Genomic DNA, 25,934 nt, shown 5'->3' with positions numbered 1-25,934 from the left:
ATAGTATATATATATATATAATATATATATATATATATATATATATATATAAACATACATACATACATACCTATATATCCTGCTATCAACAGAAACATATATCTATATATATATATATATATATATATATATATATATAGCATATGGGTGTATATATATATATTTTATATATATAGATATATATATATACTATATAGTATATATACACCACATACAATATACATCCTGCTGTCAACGAAACTATATAATATAATATATACATATATATATATACATGTATATAAATATAGTATATATATAATAAATATAGTAATATATATATAAAATATATATATATATATAATATATTATATATGTAAATTGTATATAAATATATATATATAGATATACATATATATATATATATATATTATTAATGTATTAGTGTGTGTATTTACAACTTATACATAGTTGAACACTTTCCTGGATGCACTTCCGCCATAGAATACTACTCTATTAAATTCCCTGCCCCCCATGTGTTAATACCTTAATGGAACGGTATGTAAGTTACATTAATATTTCATGGCTGTAATTTTCGTAAATCGTATGATTTCCGTCTTTTAAGATCAAGGGTCCGTGCGTTGTCAAGAAATTATTAGTAAGAAATACATTAACTGTTAGAAACCAATTATAGATAATTGGACACTGGACATTCGGTATAAATTTGGTCCCTGAAATACTGAAGGAGAATTTCCCGTTGTTGTTGTTGTTGTTGTTTTATAGACGTTGTGGAGCTGAGCAAACTTCGAATAGAATGGAATTTGGCATGGCAAAACTTCCGGGGAGTCATCAAAACAAGCGTGAAGTTTTAAGTGAAGAAGCGGGGCAAGAAAGTAATGAAATAAACTTGGAATCTAATAAAAAAATAAACTTGTGTTACATTGGAAAAAGAAAGACTGTACCTCCACCATTTGTTCCTCGCAGTTAGAGAGAGGAAGAACTATGCAAAAAGCTTTAATGAATTCTTATATGATTTCAGACAACACTCAAAAGTGTTCAGTGTTAATATCATTTAATTATTTTGTTCACCATTGTTGTTTACAAGTATTTAGACCCGTAAATAAATTAATGGTAAATTACGCACGATTTCGTCATGTTTTTTCCACTCATGATGTACCTTTTTTCGTGTTTATTATTATTATTATTATTATTATTATTATTATTATTATTATTATTATTATTATTATTATTATTTTTATTATTCAAGACCTGAACAATTCATGCGTTTTTCCACACATGATGTAACCTTTATTCGTGTTTATTATTATTATTATTATTATTATTATTATTATTATTATTATTATTATTATTATTATTATTATTCAAGACCTGGAAACAGTGTTTAAATAAGGTGTCATTTTCGTTAAGAATAGCATACTAAATGCATATGTATAGTTTTAAGGTAGTATATTTGTACTCTTGAATACTTATATGTGTGTGTGTGCGTAGTTATATGTATATATATGTGTATATAAATATGTGTGCGTGTGTGTGTATGTCCAGTTGTTTCTAGGTGTGTGTGAGCGTGTGTATGTGTGTGTATCTGTATTCCTGCATGGAAGATGATATGAAGACGCGATACAAAAACTGTACAAACTCTATGCCGAACCCACTTAGGATATGCTACAGATAATGGTAACTCGTCAAGTTAATTGTGTTAACGCTCTCTCTCTCTCTCTCTCTCTCTCTCTCTCTCTCTCTCTCTCTCTCTCTCTCGTACAAAATTAATGCAGAAACCACTAAGATTATTATATAGGATATATAAAGGAAACCAGTCAGGTTAATTGGGTTAGCGTTCTCTCTCTCTCTCTCTCTCTCTCAATATATCGATGCCGAAACCACTTGGGTTATGTTACAGATAATGGTAACTAGTCAAGTTAATTGTGTTAACGCTCTCTCTCTCTCTCTCTCTCTCTCTCTCTCTCTCTCTCTCTCTCTCTCTCTCTCACCATGTCGATACCGAAACCACTTAGGTCATGTTACAGATAATGGTTTACCAAGTTAATTTTGTTAACGCTTCTGCTCTCTCTCTCTCTCTCTCTCTCTCTCTTCTCTCTCTCTCTCTCTCTCTCTCTCTCTCTCTCTCTCTGTTGTACAAAATTGATGCAGAAATCACTAATGTTATATAGCATCTATGAAGGAAACCAGTCAGGTTGATTGTGTTAACTCTCTCTCTCTCTCTCTCTCTCTCTCTCTCTCTCTCTCTCATCTCAAGTAGCAGAGAATAGCCTCTGGCTAACCTTCAACCTATCACGTTTATCCCTCATTATCTTAATTGTTCTAATCACTCGACAAATAAACGTGTTTTCCCATATCTCCCGTGTAGCACGCTCTCTCTCTCTCTCTCTCTCTCTCTCTCTCTCTCTCTCTCTCTCTCTCTCTCGTATATATATATATATATATATATATATATATATATATATATATATAAGTGTTTACATAATAAAAATATAGAATGTTAGTCTATATATATAAAAGTCTAAAACTAAAGAGGTCAACCAGAGGTTGCTGCAGGAATGTGATCAGACTAGAGACGCTAAGATAACATGCCGTCACCTGTAGTCATTCAATTGTTTATAAACATTAGTCCAAGCTCCCTGCTTGAGACAACTACCCTACCTATAATTCAAACGGCCTACGTGATCTGTAGCGTGTCTCATTTTGATTGTGTTCGTATGAAACTATGTCATTGTATGTATGTTCATATGTTCGAACTACTGTCTGTTCCTTCATAACTTGTAACAGAGATGGTAGACAGGCAGAACAGAGTTAGCTATCGTCATTAGAAGACCTGTACCTCTTTACCTAAGCTTTATCATGTAGAGGAATAGGATTAGCCATCATCTTTGCAGAAGCGATCAAGCTATCGTTATTAGAAGACTTGTACAATCATACCTGATCTTCACCATGTAAACTTCAGAAGAATATATAATTTTTTTATACTTAGTGTTTTCTACAAGAACCTCCTCACCGAACCAACATGAGTTTAACACATCGTCGTAATAACCAACAAGATAATACCGACTTCGTAAGTGATCTACAAACCCCCAGACACTCATTGAAGATGGAAGTGCAATACCAACCGACTTAGCGTAAGATTATCGCTAGTCTAACATTACTCATAGGGCGCCTTATCATACAAGGCACAAGCCCTAATATTGGTGGCCAGCGTACCAGAAGAACTCTACAACGTCCTACGAAGAAAAACCAGAATAATAAATCATGTATCATAAGAAGTCAACGACGACGGAAGCAGCAGATTCTTCAAGCAAACCTAGTATCATCGTTAGTGAGCGACTCAGAAAACAATAAGAAACTCTTCAACGACGACGAAAGCAACAGATTCTTCAACCAACTTAGTATCATCGTTTAGTGAATAACTTCAAGAAACAAAACCGACGTGTCTTTTTCCTACGACAACGCAAGCTCGTCTCTCATTAGAATCATTCAAGAAAAACATCGTTAGTGAGCGTTTCCGGCACTCCAAGAAACAAACCGAACGCGTCTGCCAGCATCGGATCTTTCAAGGGCTCGAATCATCGAAACAACGCGCACGGGGGAAACTGAAGCCAAAAACCAGGTCATCCGCTAAATAGAGAAGGAGGACCAAGGCCGTGTGTCGTTATCGGAAACACCGTGACTTCCCACAAAAGCAAGCTAAGTACAATTTTTTATTCATTTGGAGTAACTTTGAGTGTTTCCTTTGCAGGTCGAATTCGTTATTCCTGTGGCTGAAGTTACGAGACATTCTTAATCTTACTTTTTTACAGAAATTATCTACATCATTGAGATTTCGCTACTGCGAGTTTTTTATCTTTGAGTGTCTGTTTCCAGAAGTTCTACTGAAATATCATAATCATATATTGTGTTAATTTTATCATTTTGGGTGATTATTAATCCCTTACGTAACAAATCATATTAAACAGGTGAATATGCGTTTACGCAGTGGACGTCTGTATTTATACAGATGCATGGATAGGGTCGTTAGCACCGTAGTGATTAGAAAACACACAAAAAACAAGTGGAACACCCGTACAAATCTATATAAATTAGAGGTAACACTATTTCGGGTCATGACAATAAAAGCTCATTTGCAAGTCCCGATCGCAGTTTTAGCCTTGAGTTTTTTGAGTTATATAAAATATCGAACCTCAATGACTCAACTTAACTTTAAAAATACGGCTGGATTGCAAGAAATAACATGCCTATAAAAAACTTTCATCAGGCTAAATGCGCTGACCAGGATCCCTCACTATTTCAAATTTTAGCAAAGAATGAAGTACAAAACTCAGTTTAATATTTGAATGCAGTCATGTGGATAACTTGTCTTAGTTAGTAATCGCTCAGTTTTCCTAATAGTTTCGTCCATTCATTGCTTTATTAGTAACCCAGGCAAGATAATGCTAAAAACACCAATACAAACGTTGCCCGAATGGTAATAAAGAGAAGGATCCTCATTATTACAAAAAGAAATAGAAAAACAGTAGCCCGTTCAGGGAATCAAACAAGCAAAAGCTCTCGGTGACTGTGTCACCTAGTCAAGTCGGGTCAAACGGTCAGTACAAAAACTGCCGAAGTGTTCAAAGCATAGCAAATTTCCACACATAAGCGACTCTAGTCAGAGTGGGGTGAAAAGCGCGTGGTTGGTTTATACATGCCCAATATCTTTTTGCAATTAAAAAGGATTTTCCTATGAAAGCAACCGGACCGTAAAATAAAGTAATCATAGAATGGTTTTCCGTTTTTTTTTTTAATACAATAAGTTATTATAACAGTAGTTGGTGGATAAAGCCCGACTGTATGGCGCCGTAAAAATTATGCAATATCTTGTTTATTCCTTTTAGTACAAACGTAAATATCCTGTATTTACGGACCTCACCGTTCTGGTGTTCGAACTTCCCCTAATGAGAAAGTCCGGATAAGCGAGCGTTTACAGATACCTCTATAGCTATAAAAAAACATTGATTCTGTATCTAGTGCTAATTATTGGTAAGATTCATCTAGGGGTTTTATACAAAATATTATCTTACATCCATGCAAAATAAGGCGTGTTTCTCAAATGAAAAATACCTATAAACCTTCAAACATATTTGAAACATCCGGTTTGAACAAAAAACAGAGACAGTTTAATCAAACTAATAAACTTATAATAGAGGAAACTATACATTTGTCCTCATAAATCATAACATTGTTCAAATGAACCCAACAGAATTTCTCCCCCAACCGCAGTCGCACTTTGCACAGCAAAATCTCGAGAAGCATGGCACTCTGCGAATGTCATTAGTGTGTGTAAAACGGACTTTGCTGGGAATGAAAATTTTAATCCTTCCCCGACACTCTGAAAATATAACGATTTCCCGCGAACAAAGCCCTAAGGCACGGTTGACACAGCGAAACAAGTTAATCTAGTTGATCCACAAACGTATACATATCGTGGATTACGGGAACGTTATAAATCATTGGCATTTTTTGTTTTAGTTGTTGCTAACTTTTTGAATCACGCCCAACCAGGTCGTGGATGAATTCTCTCTGATAATCTATTCTAAAGTAATATCCGTTAAAGTCAATTCAAGCAGAGGTGATTCAGCCAGAAATTTTTTTTTTTTGTTATCTTCTATCCTGAATAACCAAGGAAGTTTCTCCCACTAGCGGAGTGATCTCTGGGAGAAAAACGGATGTCATTGAAAACCAAAATACGGTCTAAAGGACAAAACATAAAGCTATATACGTAACCTTCGTGTAGAACCCAAATGAAATTTATTCAAAATAGAGATAAATGACGAAGTTGAAAAACTGTTAGTAATAGGAAGTCCAATTAGGAAATTCAAATAAGCCCATATAATTTTTTCCCTCAAATGTCATGCCCATAAAAGATCGGACTTGGCGTAATCTGCGTAGATTCTGTCTCTTAAACAAGGAAACGGACTCCCGATAGTTTCCAGTTGGAGCATGTACCGACGACATTTCTTATCTCTGGTTAGGTTAGAATAAATTTTTTTTTGTCACCAAACTTGGACTTTTACTTAAAAGCTTTTACCCAGATTACCAGTTACCCTAGGTGATTGGTACCTCATAAAAAACCAAAGGGGGTGGTTTGTTTTTTTTTTTGTTTGGGTTGTTTTTGTTTTTTGTTTTTTTCAGCACACTCAGGGGACATTAATCAATTTTTACGTATGCCTCCGGCTTACCTTTGTTGGCCCGCCCCAATTACAATATAGTGTTTGGGAGGACTTTTAGGGGGATAACCTCAGGCATGCCTATATGGAATGATCTTGTAACTCTTTTTTCTAATACTTAGAAGTACATTTCAAACATAAACGTAGAAGCTAGTGCTAACAGAGACCAAAGGAACAAATAAATCTCAGAGTAAAATTATCATTAAATGTGAGTTTTTTAAAACCGAACATGTTTATCTAGGTTTTATTGTGTCTGGTTCAAGGTCTTAAAAGTAGTACCGTGTGGTAAGGTGTCGGTTATTTCATAACTTTCCGGTAACTTATTAACGTAAAACAGGGGGATACAGCACTTTTGCGCCTGTAGGGGTGGGTATTACCAATCATATGTAAATATGTAACCTTCTTCAATGATGGACAGCTCCCCTTTAAAACCAGATGTCTTTACGAAGAACGAGCGTTAGATTTTTATTATGGTCTGAAACAAGCAATCCAACAGGCGTTCGATATTTCTTAAAAGCGGAAAAATGCCAGCTTACCTAACTTAAAAAAATCCCTGATTTAAATAAGGGAATTTTTTTTTTATTGCAACCAGACTCCTTCAGACCAAGGGGTATAGTGGGATTAACTACTTCAGTTAATATGGGATAAAACAGTTCTTCCCTATAGCTTTTGTATTCACGTAAACTAAAGCCCGCTCTGAAAGTAAAGATATGCCAGTAAGATAAGGCAAGGAAGGGAGGCTAGGTATCTTTAAAACTCACCAGTACATTTTAACGTTCATAATCTATGGCTTATCCTGATAAAGTCCCTTACTGAAACATGAGTCCGCTTTTACCGGAGTTTTTTTTCAAAAGGCTTAATCCACAGTCCAAAAAGGAACTCGGTGACAAATGGATCATTCAGGTTTATTGGAGCCAAGATAAGATATCCTACCGGGAAAGCAAATTCTCCATAGCTGACGCATTATCCCTGCAATCCCGCACCATACCAGCAAAGAAACCCATTAATTGGGACTCAAATATATAGAAACATCCGTGCCTATTGTTAAAACCGTATCTAAACAAGAAAATTCTTAATTCCTTAACCCAAGCGATCGCGAGCATTGAATATCTGGGTCGGAGCGCAGAACTGTTACAAACTGAAAAGCAAACAAGCAAGTGTCAACAGCGATAATCAAAAACAATAAACACCCAAACAATAAAAGACCTTCGAAAACGGAAACAGGGGTCAGCGGCTAAGCAAAAAACAATTAAAACCCTTTCGATCAGAAACCCTAAAGCAAAAGTTATAATTTAAAGTATGTTGTAATCAGAATAGTAATGTAAATCAAATGTAATATTATATGTAGGTTCTGTCGACGAGGAAAACCTCCGAAGAACACAGCAGATGACTCTAAGACGACCAGGTATTTTTTTTTTTTGTAGTTAATAATCTTTTTCATACCAATCGTCATAAAACTGGTTGTTGCATTCCGTCCATCCCAGGGTTCCCTACTAATGTCACAGAAGCCAAGTCACTATTTTACGTGCCCTACAATGCTTACCAGATTATTAAAAAGCACATGAACTGATTGTAAACACGTTTTGTCCATGAAGACAAAGGGACACACTAAGACAACCATGTCAGTTGAAGGGCCTATCCTTGTGCCCAAATCAATCCATTGAAAAGAATCTACGTAGAATTATTAACGGAATTACGGAGTCTGGACAGAGGGAATAAACACTTCTTAGTGTTAATAGTTCCTTGGGACACGTTTCTATAGAATTAATAGCACTAAAAACAAACCACGCAATGGAGTGCGTTAGGAAAATATTTATGGAGTGCTAAAACATCAGTAAAACATGGGAATTCAAACACATAATAATCTGTGACTCGGGTGGTGTAAATCAACATAACTAAATCTCCTTAACACGTTGGGTGTGAATTCCTATCCATTAAGAAAAACCAATAGTATATTTTATTCGCCCAGAGTCCAATCGGTTTGGTAGAATAAACTGATAAATTAAATAGGGAAAGTGTCAATGTCCTTGCTAGTTACAACTCGTGGTAATTGGATCCGAACTAGATTATAGTCGGTTCTCGCGGTTTTGTAAAATACCTTTATCATTTATATCTTGTATTCTATTAGAATTGATGCCGCAAGTAGCCTTATACGGTACGGGTACCGCCCTAGAACACTTTTCCCACATATTCAAGCCAACCATTTTTAATTTATCAAATATATATTAAAAAAAATAAAAAAAAAATATATAAATAAAGTAAATATAAAAAAAGAAAATTAAATATGGATACGAAGTGGAGAAGTTAGTCCAATATAATATACACTCCGTCAGAAAGTCCGGATGGGTTACAAAATTATAATAAAAAACAAAAGGGAATCACGATAAAATCAATAACTGCTTTAGTAATGACAAATAAGCTAAAAGTTCAAACAACAACATATCCAAAACCTACCTGACATATTTGTAGTCCCGGTGATTTATATTCGTAGTCAATGAAAAAAAAATAATAATAATAAATAAATAAATAAATAAATAAAATGAAATAAAAGAAGATTTTAAAGTCAGGAAAGTCTAGAAAGTGAAAATTGTTATCTCATGGAAATGAATCCTATTATGAATCTTATTACAGGGCTAATAAATTCTTATATATGAATTTGTTTATGGAAACCTTTTGTTTCATTAGTTTCAATAAGGCATATTTTAATTTTAACATAATCATGCTAGTTTTCCAACATGAAACTAATTAATTATTGGTTTCAATTTTGGGTAACTGTTTTTTTTTTCAGATCATTCTTCTCATGTGGGGTCGAGTATTGAAAAAACAAAAAATTTCTCCATAAAGTCGTTATTTATTACCAGTCAAGTAACGTAACTCTTAGCTGGCTGAAGAGCAACATCTCCTGCCAAAGGATGGATGAACGTCATTCATTGCCGTTAATCAGCATTTGTTTACCTTTTGTTAAACCTCAATTAATCTTCCTTTAAACACAGGCTTCATCTATTGCCGCTTGCAAGAAGCAAGATTGGACCTTGGAGAAAGGAATGCTTAGCTCATGAAACTTCCACATGTGGCTTCATCTGGTCACATGACGTACCACAAAAAATAAACATATTTCTTATATCCCGTGTGTGTAATGCCAATTAGTTAATGGGACTTGCCAATCATTTTAAAATTAATAAACAAAATAAGGAAATTAGATTTCTATAAACATCAAAATGAAGTTAATTTTTTCTGAACCTCAATATGACATTTTAGATGTATCCACGATATGGATATGGATTATTTCTTACTTGCCCAAACATTAGCTTAGTTACCTAATCCAGGTAATTCACATTCATGGGAAAAACAAGGTCAAACATTTTGCTTGAAAAACCCAAAGTTTTAATATAGAAACTTAGTTACATAGTGGGTTTTTTCGTTGCAAATCTCCTACCATAGTTAATAATGTTTTAAAAGTTAATCCTGCAGAGGTATGTGCGCGACAGAAAAAATTGAACATATGAAACTTCTTTTGTTAGGGGGGCACATAGGATCAGATTTTTATCACAACGTTCATTTTTCAGTTATGCATAAAGAAAAATAATACAGAATCATGGCTTAACATATACTCCTTTGACTCTTATGTTGCCTGGCAAATTCCTTACGCAAATAGCTCCCATTTTTCCACTTCTTTGCTCTAGTAACTTGACTACCAGTAATATCGAATTTTCTTTGGGATTCGTATTTGAATATCTATGTTTGCTTTTTTTTAATAATTACTGGGATTTTTTATTTTTACAAGTCATCATACGACCTGGACTATGGTTTGTCCACTCCATTGTTAACTGCCATGGATCAAAAAAAACGTTTGTACAGCTGACGTCTTTTGAATTTCCAACAAAATATCAGCGAATTCATGTGGGTTAAAGTCCTGGTCTAAATTGGCTCTCTTCCCTCCCCTGTATTGGATGTCGTTCTGAGTTTACTTTGCCCTTGTGACAAGTAATAAACTTTTCACTTGCAGGTCTGGTTAAGTGGAACCATTGGTTAACAGTATCCTGGCAGTACGAGAGTTTTTCACATTCGCAACTTCAAAAAATAGTTCGTCGCCAGCGGACGACTTAACAGTCAAGTTAACAACCCGCCCTACAATGTGAAGGTAATTTCATTTGGACTTCCTTCGACCGACAAGCCGTATCTCGTCGTTAATCTCAGTTTTCATGGCGGAACGCTCCATCGAACTGTCCGGTAATCGACTACGAAAGGGAAACATACCCTTCCGAAACAATTTACGACGCCCGAAGGATATTCAACTCTACTTTGCTGGTCGAAGGGACTCGTGCTGGGATGATCTATTCATCGCGAACGTAAAGTCGTTAGCTTAGGATGCAGAGAATAAGTTATGAGCGCAACTATAAGAATGGTTGGACCCCGCCCAAGGCAATTTTTCCCCAATTGTTTTAAATAAACCCTGTGAAATAGGCCGTTTTCCATTGGGGCTATAGGTGGTTGTTCCCTGGAAACTGTTCGGTAATGGTACGAAACAGTTGTTCGAACACGGCCTAGTTAAAAAGTGAATAGTAGTCATAACCTCGGTCATGATATCCTATATAATCATAAAGTATTCGATGTATCCTATCTATTATAAAATGACTCATAAATAACAGAATCGAAATTTATTTTTTATTTTTTGCGTGTACGCACTAGGAATCTTATATATTAAATGATCATTAAATAACAGAATCCTAAATATATCTTTGCGTGTACGCAATGGGTAATCTATTTAAAGTGCCCACATATATCAACTAATCATAATTATATGAATCCCATGATTACATATGTATAAACAATAATCAGGTAGGCCTATAATCAATCTGTTACCTTTTTTCTTACCAATTCTCTGCAGTTATTTCATGAGTTTAGGTTATATGAATTAATGAATCAGATATATAACAGTTAGCATAAACATTTAATAATTTTGTATCAATTCATATATTGAAAATTTTTTAATCAGCTTAAAATATGATTTTTTATCATGTTTAATCTTCATTCTATGCAATTGTCCACGAGTGAACATTAGTATTTTTCTGGTAGCATATGTGTCGTTAATGAATAATTGGAAAGTGAAAAACTTGTATCATTATATATCACGTGATCACTATTATTTACCAATATATCATTGTTTTATATTTTCTATTAGCTGGAATCAATTCATGTACAGACCATGAATTTTTATTTTACTAATATCGTAATATATATATATTAACATTAGTGTCTGTATCAACCACATCCTGATAAGTCAAATGCAACGTCAAGTTTGGAGTCAAATTTATTTAAGTAGTTGGTTTTGGTAAGCTGACCGGGGGGGGGGCGTGATGTAAGTGTTTAACATAATAAAAATATGGAATGTTAGTCCATGATATATAAAAGTCTAAAAAACTAAAGAGGTACAACCAGATTGCTTGCAGGAATGTGATCAGAACTAGAGACGCTAAGATAACATGGCCGTCACCTTGTAAGTCATTCAATTGTTTAAAAATACAACATTAGTCCAAAGCTCCCTGCTTGAGGACAACTACCCCGACCTATAATTCCAAACGGCCTACGTGATCTGTATGTGTGTCCATTTTGCTTGTGTGTTTCGTATGAAACTATGTTCAATTTGTATGTTATGTTCAATATGTTTCGAACTTACTGTCTGTTTCCCCGTCATAAAACTTGTAACGAGATGGATGGTAGACAGGACAGAACAGCGTTAGCTATCGTCCATTAGAAGACCTGTACCTCTTTAACCTAAGCTTTATTCATTGTAGAGGAACTCGTATTAGCCATCATTCTTTTGGCCGAAAGGGGGCGATCAAGGCTATCGTTATTAGAAGACTTGTTACAATCATACCATGATTCTTCAACCATGTAAAACTTTCAGAAGAATATATAATTTTTTTGTATACTTAGTGGTTTTCTAGCAAGAACCTCCTCACCGAACCAACATGAGTTTAATAACACAGACATCGTCGTAATAACCCAACAAGATAATACCGAACTTCCGTAAGTGATCTAAAACCCCCAAACACCCCAGTACACTCCATTGAAGATTGGAAGTCCCAATACCAAACCGACTTAGTGTAAGATTTATCGCTAGTCTAACATTACCTCATAGGGCCGCCTTATCATACAAGGCACAAGCCCTAAATATATATCTCTGTGTTGTGTTTTTTAATTTTTCCATTATGTGCCATATTAATTCAGAGGATCCTTATGAAGTTAGTTCATACTATATTATATAATATATATATCATATATATATATATTATTATATATAAATATAATAATATTACTGGTAGGTTAATATTTGCATGGCAACTTTCATGTTTTATTACCAATACTCACTAATTTTTCTATTTCTCCAGGTTTGGGGGGTGAATCGTAGATTCTCAATGAAAGTATAATTTAAGTTATAAATCTTCAAAACAACTTTTAAGATTCTTATGGTAACATCTTGTACCAAACATAGATGTCTGTGTGTCACGGAAAATACACATGCGCGTAAATTCGCTTGAAACTTGAAATAATCTGTTACTGTAATTAATGTATCGGCGGGGTAGTGAAGGAGAAATTGTGTAACTGAAATACGCTGGTGGGTGAGTGTGTTACCCAGGTAAAGATGTAGTACTGAGCTACGTAAATAAAGATGCGTGATGAGATATATATATGAGTTTATATATATGAGTTTGGGTTTACATATTTGAGGCGTCCAGTGCTAAAGCCCACACTCGCCACAAATTTGAGAAAAGCATTTTATCGTACATCTGGTGAATTCCCACCTTCCGGGTTCCATCTTTCAAATGGTGTAAGTTGAGTGTATTTTTATTTGATGATGAGAATTATGGTTCAATTTTTGCCAATTATTTAATAATCTGTACTTTTGTAAACTTCGGCATTAATTTTGCTTCATCCAATTTTTACAAATCAATCATAAACAATCCAATCAGTCAAGTCAAATTGTGCACAGTCCTAATTTTTTTTTTTCCAAATATAAAATCATCATTGTTGGGGGTCCTAAACATTGCAAAATTTCAAACTTGAAGAAAATATCTTGAAAAATAAAAGTTATGGCCTTTTTAAATTTACAAATTTAAAGGCGTTTTTTCTCTATTTTTTAAAATGTGGCGAGTGTGGGTTTTAGCACTGGACGTCTCATTTTACAATGTACTGTATGCTTATTTGTTGTTTTACCGGATAACACACACACACACACACCAAGAACGTGGTCATTCCTTTCCATTTGCTGCATCTCACACAAATTGCATCTGCTCTATGACCTACTATTAATATGCAAAATTATTCTAGAATTTTCTTTTAACGCTCGCACATATGATGCGAGAACTGGTCGAAAGAAAATGCTTTTAATTTTTTTTTTCTGCGCTGGTGGATGTGGCGTGACGAGATCTCCTGCCCTGTGCAAATGCATTGCATCTTTAAAAATTGAATAATGCAGGTTGCATTTGCGCATAACCTCCGCTTTGTTCTTTTGAAGTCGTGGTTGTGACAGATGGCAAGACTTGGGACTTATTTTCTTTTCTCTCTTACTTTCTTTTTCTCTTTTGTCATCAGAGGATAAGACTTTCTTCTTTTACTCTTTTAAATTCGGGAGTTGTGATGATTCTTGTAGGTTAAGTATGATTTGGTTTAGATACCTGTTTTTGTAGGGTTTATGGCAGATTGTATGTTTACATACGTTTTTAGGTGTAGCTGTTTGTTTGTGCTCATGATTCTATATAAACACTTTTTACTCAGCATGTCTTATTGCACATTCATATACATATATATGAATATAGTGGTATGCATGTATGTTTGTATGTATGTATGTATGCATGTATGTATATGGTACATATATATATATATAGTGTAGATTATATATATATCTATATCGAACTACAAATGTCCTTTAAATATCTAAAGTCGCTTTACCTCGGGAATAAAATATCAGTTTCATATATGCTTAACCGACCGAGGGAGGGAATTTATTGTAAGGGATAATAGAATTGGAGATCGACCAGGGCTCGAACCCAGCGACCTCTCAATTTCCAGGAACTGGTAGTGAAGCCTTCAAAACCACCCTACACCGCACGGTAATTGATGAAGACTTTATATCTATATATATATATTATATATATATAAATATATAATTAATATTATAATATATTATATTGTGCGTGCCTATCATGTATATATAATATATATATATATATATAATTATATATAAAATATATATATTAATTTTTATATATACTATATATTATGATATATTTGTGCGTGGCCTATCTGTGTCTGCATTCAACTTAATATGCAGTAAATCCCCTCTTAAACCTCTTCTAATTCTTCTTCTTTTTGGTTTCTTTTTTTTTTTTTTAGCCCAAGTCACCGGGTAAGGCCTGGGGTCCATCTGGGAGAAAATATGAAGAAATTCCGAACATTCTTAGCAGGAGTCGAACCCGCGTCCCGGAGCATCAGAAACGAGTGTCACGTTACCAATGGCCAGGTTGGTTAACGTCGGCCACAGAGAGGAGAGAAGAACTTTTGCGTATTCGTAACTTGTCTTGACTGTAATACTGTCTCAGGATACTAATCAATGAACTTTTCTGGTTTAAATTAGATCCGCACTACATTAGTGATTCTAGGATTTTTTAATATTGTCGTTTTGCTCTTCCTTCTCAGTAGTTTTTTGGTGAAGGAAATTGAAAAAAGAAATGTATATATATATATACACACACGTATATATATAAATATATATATATATAATATATATATATATATAATATATTAATATATATACGTATATATATATATATATTGGTTAACGTGCCTGGTGCATAGATTTTAATGTGATAATTTTTGTATTCCCAGGTTTCTTTGCTAGATAATGGGCGACAGTGAACCTATGACAGTGTAACACAGAGGTAGTTTAAATACTCTAGAAATATAATATTGTTTGATAAAGTGGGATGGCAACTACTAGCACAAACTCCAAGTCGAGGGCCAATTAAACAATTGCAAAGGTCAAAACTTTATAGATTTATTAAAATATATTCGGCACTATCCCCCCCAAAACCCGCCCATACTCGGGTTCTTGCAATCGACAGAGAAAAAAACCCGCCAATATAAATTGTATGGTAACATAAGCAATGCCAATTCCATATTAAAAAGGAATAGAATATCCAGATATAAAAAATGGTTAACCTGAATATAACTCTGACTTGCCTTTGCTGGGATATCCTTTATAAAAGTGTAACAATAATTATACAAGTAGCATATATGAGGTACGAGAGACGAGTCACCAAACAGCAGTCCTTACAGGGAGGATTTCAATAAAGAGAAGAACACAAAACAATGGGACTAAATGTAAGTACCGCAAGGCCAAGTATCCAAACGAGTTCATTCAAAGTTAAGTACGTCCCAAGACCCAAACCATAAAACCAAGGTACGTATAAACTAATTAAGGATGGCACCAATGACGAATTGATACTTAATAAAACCACCACAGCAATAATACTTATAATATAAATTAAGAATGTAATCTAACTAGTTATGATGCTATATCGGCAACGAAGAGATCCATCATAAATAAAGAGCAACCACTATAGCAACGAACATCAACGGTATTCGTCAACAGAGTGTGCCGACAATGCAATTGATACAAAACAAATACAAGATGATCAAACTAGCGAATGGACTGGCTAACTATCGGTTAATTAACCACGGTGGTAAAAAAACAAACCCGGAACTGACTATAATAATAACAAACGACCTCTTACCTACAGAAATGATAACAGATATAGCCAACTGACTTCGTTGCACGCATATGCAAACCCGATAACCCAACTCCACTGGTAAAAGTAACTAACGAACAATATTCCAAACCACAGGAATATAAAATAATAAAGAATGGGCACTAATGAAACTACAGAGAATATCAAACATCAAAACAACACTTTAAACATGCCCAACGTGACATGACAACGAAAATACCAAAACACAATGGGCAACAATCCGATATTCTTCTCTCTTCTCTCTCTGACATCGGTTATATACGTATTATCCCGTTGTCCCTTCTCCTTCATGGACTCTAGGGTCGAGTGTCAGGTATAACCTCATTCTGGTTTTAGCTTCTCAGGTTATCGACTGCCTGTAAATGGTCCTATAAATGCCTGAAACCTAGTAACGTTTGACTCGAACTACCATTAATGGTATTCTGTACATGGTAATTGTTAATTACTTTTTGATTACCAAAACAAGCAGTTTGCCTCTCTTGAATTAGTAATAAAAAAACATAAGGAAAACAAAAAGAAAAATAACGTAAACCAAACAGTATAAAACAAAATTTAATGAAATAAAACATAAAAACTTGTAATAATATAATATATCTAGTATATCATACTATATTTTCTAGTCTATATATATATATTATATATATTATTATATATATATATCATGTATCCTGAATATAATGAACTTAAAAGGCTGGATATCATATCCTTGGAGCTACTGAAATCCTGAATATTATTATATATCTATATATATATAATTTATATTATAATACTATATATATTATGTATGTATGGTATGTATGTATGTATGTATGTATGTCTGTGATACTTAAAATTCCTAAAATGTGTTATCCTGAATATTGTGCCTGCAAGAATAATTAGTGAAGAACATTATATTTCACTTTTTATGGAATTAGCGTCGATAAGTAAGAATGAGGTGAATTCTCGAATATTCCCAGTTCTGTTTTTGTTTTGTGAGGTCACGTGCCCAGACATATAAAAAAGTGAAGTCCCCCTTCAAGGTAGATTGAATTCCACGAATACCAATTTTATTAGGCTAGGAAATAAAACTGGTGGGGAATTTATCCGAAATATGCAGGCATTGTGAAAGTTTTTTTTTTTTCAGTTTAATGTTTTGTCTTTCATATAATATTTCCCATTAGATGCTCGGTGTCCGCGTTTAATTCTCGTTTATTTCGACATTATTTTGAATGTAGTGTGTGTTTGTGGAGAGAGAGATGGAGAGAGAGAGAGAGAGAGAGAGATTAGGTACTCAGTATCTTCGTAAAGCTCCCATTTTTTGGACATTAATTTGAATGATTGTGTGTGTGTGTGTGTGTGTGTGTGTTTGGTGGAGAGAGGAGAGAGAGAGAGAGAGAGAAGATAGAGAGAGAGAGAGAGAGAGAGGAGAGACATTAGGATCCATCAGTGTCTGCTCTTTTTAACCTAAAAATTCTCACTATTTCGTCATCATTTTGCAAAAGTATTGTGTGTGTTTGTGGAGATAGAGAAGAGAGCGATAGAGAGAGAGAGAGAGAGGAGAGAGAGAGAGAATGAGAGAGAGAGATATTAGATACTCAGTTTCTTCGTAAAGTTCCCATTTTTTGGACATTAATTTGAAAGATTGTGTGGTGTGTGTGTGTGTGTGTGTGTGTGTGTGTATGTGTATGTGGAAAGAAAGATAGAAAGAGAGAGACATTAGATCCTCAGTGTCTACTGAAAATTCTCATTATTTCGACATTTATGTGAGTGTGTGAGTTTTGTGTGTGGAGAGAGAGAGAGAGAGAACTTTGCAAGTGAATGAAATGATTAATGGGGGAAAATTATTAAGATATTGGTTTTAACAGATGAAAGCCATATGAAGTATAACATTGGTACTTGCAGTTAATACCACAAGCAGTATGTAGAGGAACTACTAAACTTTTATAAAGTAGTGTGAATTTGAAGGATTTTTACGAAAGTGACTTTCAAGTGCAAAGATCCAGGATAAAGTGGAAATACAGAAAAGGCGATGATTACAGTCGAGATGTTAAGAGATCGCTATTAAATGTGCATCGGAGTGGTTAGGTAGCCTACGTTATTTCCATAAGACTGAAGGCAAAGTTCTCAAAGCCAGACAAGGAGAGATGACACACACACACTGACAACTACCCCGAAATCATGAGCTCATTCGACGATCAGAATTCACGTATATCAGCTCTTCTTGTCTTGTGAAGACTGGCTTCTTCTGAACATTTACTATAGCTTAAGAACGTGGTAGAATTTCATATTAAGGGTTTCGGATGGAACAAGTTTCTTTGATTATACAGAGGCTATAAGATTTGATGCTCAAAGATGTCGGCTTTCACCGACTGATATTCTGTATTCTATGCAGTGTCATACCTAATACAAACTATGTATATATATATATATATATATATATATATATATATATATATATATATATATATATATATATTCATAAATACATAGTTATATAAATATATGTATAGACATAATATTTATATTATGATTGTCTAAATATATACACATACATGTGTGTGTATGAATGTGTGTTCACTTGGGGTAAGCGTTATTTTGTGTGAAAAAAAAATATCCATAATACGCTGCCTTCCATTCAGATTTCTTATCGCACAGAACAAGATCCTTATGGCAACAACTTAATGAAAATACGTGGGCCTATAGTTAGTCTTATTTGCATTTCAGGAAGGTAATTTCCCTACTTCAATAATGTGAGGGTTTTTATGAAAGGGCCGTATAATTTTTTTTCCCTATGTGGAATAAAGAAATTCACGAATGATTTTGGAAAGGTTGAATGTATTCCGTAATACTTACGTCAAACGCCACGTCTTGCGAGTTTCGTAGAGCCATTTTTCGACACAGGAGGAGGAGCCCCATATGGTGTTTTACTTAAATGGAACAGATGGTCAGGGGAACCGTTGTCATAACTTTGGGCTAGAATTTTACTGGAGGTTAAAAAAAGAAAAAAGAAATATTAAAGCCTGGATCGGTTATTGGCCGTACATTCTGCGTTGGCTCAGAAATTGAATTTCTCTCTCTCTCTCTCTCTCTCTCTCTCTCTCTCTCTCTCTCTCTCTCTCTCTCTTTCGTAGTCTTTTACTACTTTGCCTCCATCCATTCCCGCTTCGTTTCTTCAGTCTTGCTGTCCAACCTCTCTATCCATTTCTTCTTAATTAATGCTGCTGTGGTGTTTTCTCCCAGTTCCACTTTTAGATCCTTGTGCTCTCTCTCTCTCTCTCTCTCTCTCAATGAATGTTTGAAGTAGGACTGCGGATCCCGTCTGTTAGAGTAAATAGACAAACACGCACAAACGCCGATAGTTCCACCTTCGAGATCCTTCACTTGAAGAAAGGATCATATAAAGTCGAAGCGAGGTCCTATTCCTATCTGTTGCCATTTGTCAGTAGATAGGATTTGCGTATAGATTGAGGAAACGCGCCGAAGGACCAGAACTGAAGGGCAGGACCAGAAGTGCCGTGAAAAGCGCCCTTGATAGTCCTTTCAACCCCCCCCCCCCCCCACCCCCCCACCTCACACCAACCCCAACCCCCACCCTTTCTCCTTATAGGTCTTCTCCTATCCCTCCCCCAAAACAAAAGAGGGGGGGGGGGGAATCCTGGTCCTTTCAAACCTCCCCTTCTCCTTATAAGTCTTCTCCTCCCGCCCCCCGAGAAAAAGGGGGCGGGGCGGACTCCCGGACCACTTTGAATGCCTTACCCTTGTGTTAATATTTATTAACAGAAGTCCGGGTGCGGCATTCAAAAGAAATATATATATATAATATATATATATATATATATATATATATATATATATAGTATATATATATATATATATATTCTAGGCCAGTATTCAATCATTCTATAGGCATTCTGTATCCCCAACACACAGACGTTTGATCCCCTCTTCCGCCAGTCAGTACAAATTCACAGTCGTGTAATGAACACAGAAAAAATCCAGTCACACCTCAACTCAGGTGCCCATCTCAAATCCAAGAATTGTAAAGTAGGTTAGGTCCAGGATTTATGAAGGAAATGATGAACTCGGTCACCTGACCTGACCTGACATTTTCATGCTGTATCGACGGAGCAGTCACATTCATTCAGATAAATTGGTTTTAAATGTCGGAATAAAAGTCGACAAAGTATTGAATTTTTAAGGTCAAATGATATATACTTTTTATGCGGAAAATATCTTTCAGCTTCTTGTTATAGTTTCCTTATTCCCTTAACTTTCATCATTCACCACTCTGTTATGTATGGATTATTTTGAAACGAGAGAGAGAGAGAGAGAGAGAGAGAGAGAGAGAGAGAGAGAGAACCCCTTTCGTTAAGTTTACTGTACCTCCTCTCATATTCTCTTTTTTCCAACTTACTTCCCTCCCTCTCCTAAATATTGTTTTTAGGTTTTCCTCCTGTCACACCTCTCAAACTGTTTACGGTCAATTTCCGTTGCAGTCGTCAATGGCCTCATAGATCTCAGTACTTGGCCCTGGGGTTAAATTGTGTATTCAATTCAATTCAGGATAAACGTACTCTCTTTGCAAGAACCTGAGAGAGAGAGAGAGAGAGAGAGAGAGAGAGAGAGAGAGAGAGAGAGAGAGAGAGAGAGAGTCTGGTACTACAAACATACTCTCTTTGCAAGAACCTGAGAGAGAGAGAGAGAGGAGAGAGAGAGAGAGAGAGAGAGAGAGAGAGAGAGAGAGAGTCTGGTACTACAAACATACTCTCTTTGCAAGAACCTGAGACGAGAGAGAGAGAGGAGAGAGAGAGAGAGAGAGAGAGAGAGAGAGAGAGAGAGAGAGAGAGAGAGAGAGTCTGATACTACAAACTAGCTCTCTTTGCAAGAATCTGGGTAGCCTTATTTTCTTCTGGCAGTCTGTAAAGAGTAATGCACTTCTGGAAAGGCAAAAAGAAAACCAAATACTTATACTTTACCCTGAGGGAATTCTTTCTTGTTACAGTTGTTGGACTTCTGTTTTCATTTGTTATGTTTACCAAAATGTAGTCAACTTTTATTTATTTATTTTACTTTATTTTGTTTATTCATTCACTGACTGCCCTGATTCAGTTTGGCTTCTCTTGTTATATTACGAAATCCGTTTTTATTTGTTATTTATATCAAAATCTAATGAAACCTCTTTTCATTTTAAATATGTTTAATTAGTTATTTATTCGTAGTTACGTTTTTTGTTTGAAGAATTCCTAAAAACTTAAGATGCTATTTTACAAAAACTATTAGCACTAATAATGAACCAATGACTGGACCATCTTGTTTCGGGGAAGACCGATGCGAAATATTAGGTGGACAAAAGTAAAACTGTTATATAAAGTGTAATATGTAATCCAAGAAGATTATTCGCCAACCACTCATAAAGAGCCCTGGAAGTAATATGATTTAATTTGCTTTACCTAGACTTATGCTTACGCTTTTATTATTATTATTTTTTTTTTTACTTTTTCCATGCTCAACAAGAAAGACAGTGACCATGTTGCTTGCTTTTCTTGCTTGAGCGCAGTATTTCTATAAATAGCTGTAGGCTGTTTGCAGAGAGAAGTAATTCAACTTCGAGCTCGGTACAAATTTCTTCTTCTTCTTCGTAACTTGGGGAAAGTAGGTTTAAAAAAAAATTTTATATATGTAATATTCACAAAAATATTTTTGTGAATATTACATATAGTAAATATATATATATATATATATATATATATATATATATATATATATATATATATACACACACACATATATATATATATATATACACATTATATATATATATATATATATATATATATATATATATACACACACCCACACACACACACACACACACACACACATATATATATATATATATATATATATATATATATATATATATATATATAGAGGCAATTTCTGTCTGTATGTTTGTTCGTTATGCACGCCCAGACTATGAAAGCTAGGGCCACCAAATTTTCACCGTAGACTCTCGTTCCCGCCAGAAAGGATTAGTCAAAATTCGAAATTCAAGGGCCATTACTAAGGGGGCCATAACGGCCGTTTTTATACCCCTAATTATTTTACAATGTTTGGAGTTGAAGTTAGGGCTACCAAATTTTTTATCATAGATTTCCCACCAGGAAGGCTTTAGTCAAAATTCGAAATTCGATGGCTGTTTTTAAGGGGATCATAACCCCCCTTTTTCATATACCCTCGTTCTTTACAACTTTTGGAGATGAATCTAGGGCTACCAAATTTTTACCATAGACTTTTCTCCCCCAAGAAGGTTTAGTCAAAATCCGAAATTTGAGGGCCGTTTCTATGTTGGTCATTAAACCCCCTTTTTGATACCCCCTCATTTTTTCCATTTTTGAAGATGAGCTGTAGGAAGGTTTTAGTTAAAATCCGGATATCGTGGACCGTTTCTAAGAGACTCGTAACCCCCTTTTTCATACCCCACATTTTTTACAACTTTCGGAGTAGACAGTTAGGGCTACCAAATTTTTAGCATACACTTGCCCTCACGCCATGAAGGTTTTAGTCAAAATCCGAAATTCGAGGGCCATGTCTAAGAGCGTCATAACCCTTCTTTTTCTTACCCCCTGATTTTTTTACGACTTTGGTAACCCGTCCAAAGGACGATTACAGCTGCAAGGGTATATATATATATATATATATATATATATATATATTATATTATATAGCATACATAAATAATGCTGACATTCTTTGTGTACTTGATTGTGCCCGTACATATATATACACTTTCATGTCTAAAGGACATTACAGCGTTATTATACAAACCCATAAAACATGAAACAGATCATCCTACTTTATAATAATTCGTTGATTAACGCAATTTCACCTCCGCTGTACAACTGCCAATGAGCTGCACGTGGATTGCAATGCAATTGCGATGCAAATGGCGGCCGGAGCTTGCATTGGTCGTTGTCGCAAAATTGGACCTGGAAAGGATTTCGATTTATACCGTTGTGGATTTCTCGCTCGTGTTCCCTCGCTGCTGAAGGGGAGGTCTTTGGGGAGTGAGAGAAAACTGGTTGGTGGTGGGCTGATTAGTTTAAACCATTTGCAAATACGGGGTCTTTTTTTTTTTTTTTTTTTTTTTTTTTTTTCTTTTGTTCATCATGTGTTTTAATGTTGGCACCATTTTTTTTTCTTCGCCGTTTATGTTTATGAATAATTATAAGTAAATATATAATTATATTTATATTTAATTTTATCGTTGTTAGTTCACCAATTCTCTTTTTGAACAAATATATACAGATATTTAATTATATATACTATATTATATACATTTTTCACTTTACCAATTGTATTTATACATAATTACATGTGAATATATTTAATGATTTCATTTCTTTCCATCACCAATTTTGTTCATGAATTGCATAGATGTAAATATATTACTATATATTATATGATTTAATTTTTCCCTTCACCACCGAAGGCCTAAATTAAGCTCCAATGTTATCTTCATGGCTTAAGTGTTTAGGTGGCCTTGCCGTTCATATAGTTTGTAAACATTTATATGAAGAATATTATAATAATTTGCCGCTGTATTTTGGTATGGAATGTAAGTTCCTGAAGGCATGAATCATTTCCAGGGTAAGTAACATTGTATTGTAATGGTTTAAGCAGGTGTTTTTTTTTTTTTTTTTTTTTTTTTTTTTTTTTTACTGTCACCAGTTTTCTGTAGTACCTAGAGAAAATGAGACAGACAACAGCAATTTTGAATTTAATCTGGGATGAAACCTAGTGTAGAAGTTTGTTGAATTAACCATTTTGTAATATGTAGTATATATATATATATATATATATATATATATATATATGTATATATATATATATATTATAATATATATATATATATATATATATATGTGTGTGTGTGTGTGTGTGTGTGTGTGTCTGTCTGTGTTTGTGCTCGTGTGTGATAATCTAAAGGGGCTCGATTTGCTCCACACACCTCCACATCCTGTGTAGATATGTTGGAAAACAAATATATATACACACACATACACTCACAATTGTGTATTTATACACACATACTTATCTAAACATATGTATACATATACACACTTTGCAAGGTCTGACACTATTAGACAATAGTCACGTAACTAGGAAATCCCGTGGATACGACAAGAACTACGATAAGTTTCCAATCCCTCAAAGAGACTGTTACACTAACTCCTAAATGAAAGTCACACCGCTCGAGGAAGAAAGGATTCTTCACCAAAAGCAATATAAACAATTTCGCGATTTTTTTTTTTTTCCTCTCGAGACCAACCAACTTGGGCCCAGGTATTTTACACCCGTCGCTTTCCGATGCTATTTCATGTCGCATTCTTACTGGTCTTGGTAAGCCTTCTGCTTCTTCTTCTTCCTCTTCTATTTCTTCTTTGAGGCGAATTGCCAAAGTTAATTTCGAAATTCGAAAGTATCGTCGTCGCAGAAGTCCCATCGCTATCTTTTACGAGTTTCGGCGGCAAAGTTTATTCCTCTCGTGATAGTTTTTTTTTAATCTCTCTCTCTCTCTCTCTCTCTCTCTCTCTTCTCTCTCTCTCTCTCTCTTTAGGAGATGCTCGTTGCTAGATGAACGAGGCTTCTAAGACATTGCTCAAGAATGTGTGGAGGTAATGGGAATGTTTTCTGGTAAATTTATTTTTAATATTCCTTTTGTTTACTCTCTTACTTTGTTTGCTCCGCGTTCTTCATTGATCTTTCCCTCGGTATGTATCCCAAAAGACATCGTGTTTCTCACAGGTTAGTTTAAGGCGATCTAGGACACCCCCTAATTTGGAGGACTTCATTGCCACACATACAGGAACCCCAGAACATTTGGAATACGAAAAGCTTTGGCCCAGCCCGTAATTTATTGTGATAATAGAATTTAAGTAGCTCATATACAATGACCAGCTCCTTTTGATGGAGACAAACTATTATTTGTGGTAATTGCATACTCTCTCTCTCTCTCTCTCTCTCTCTCTCTCTCTCTCTCTCTCTCTCTCTCTCTCTCTCTCTCTCTCTCTCTCTCTCTCTCTCTCTCTAAGATATTATCGCCAACCACGTCTCATGATTATAGTTACTATGATATCTATCTCTCACATTGACCTGGTGATCCTTGTGGTATATCTCTCTCTCTCTCTCTCTCTCTCTCTCTCTCTCTCTCTCTCTCTGGTGCGTGTATTCAAACTTCTCTCTCTTCCCAGCAAGGAGGTGTGTCATTAGATTAATCTTGATATATTTCCATTGGCAGGTATGTACCGGGAAAGAGAATGGGTGATGACGCCGGCAAACTCCGCGTAAGTGAAGTCAGGTAAGTGCTTCCGATAGGACGAAGAGTTGGTTGTGGGGGGGGAGGAGGGGGGGCCATATGTACAGGAGAATTGAGTCAGGATTGGAAGCAAAGTGGATTAGCAGAGCTGCCCTTGCAAAGGAAAAGCCAGTCGCTTTTGGTTTCGCGGATGCCGACTCTTTTTTTTCAATGCGGATTTGGTGACGGGGGTTGAAAATATGGGATTTCGATGAAGGGTTGATTGATGTTTTAATTATTATCTTTAGGGGAGATTATTTTTTGAATGTTTTTATTACGGGGCTTGAGTAAAGGATATTTTTTTTTTAGTTATATTGGAATAGAGTTATCCTTCGGGGTTTTTCCGTATATGATTTGGATAAAGAGATTATTGATAATTTTCTGATATTTTATTAAATATTTTTAGTCGGGGATTATTCAATTTTTTAGTAAGGGATTTGAATAGATTTAAATTTTTTCAGGTATTATATATTATTAATAATGGAGATTATTTATCAACTTTTTAAATGAGATGTTGAGAAAGAGATGATTGATATTTTAGTTTTATCTGGCGGGGATAAATTTTTTTTT

This window comes from Macrobrachium nipponense, chromosome 13 (genome assembly GCF_015104395.2).
Source record: "Macrobrachium nipponense isolate FS-2020 chromosome 13, ASM1510439v2, whole genome shotgun sequence".
Lineage (NCBI taxonomy): Eukaryota > Metazoa > Arthropoda > Malacostraca > Decapoda > Palaemonidae > Macrobrachium > Macrobrachium nipponense.
Note: the sequence above shows the minus strand (reverse complement) of the source record.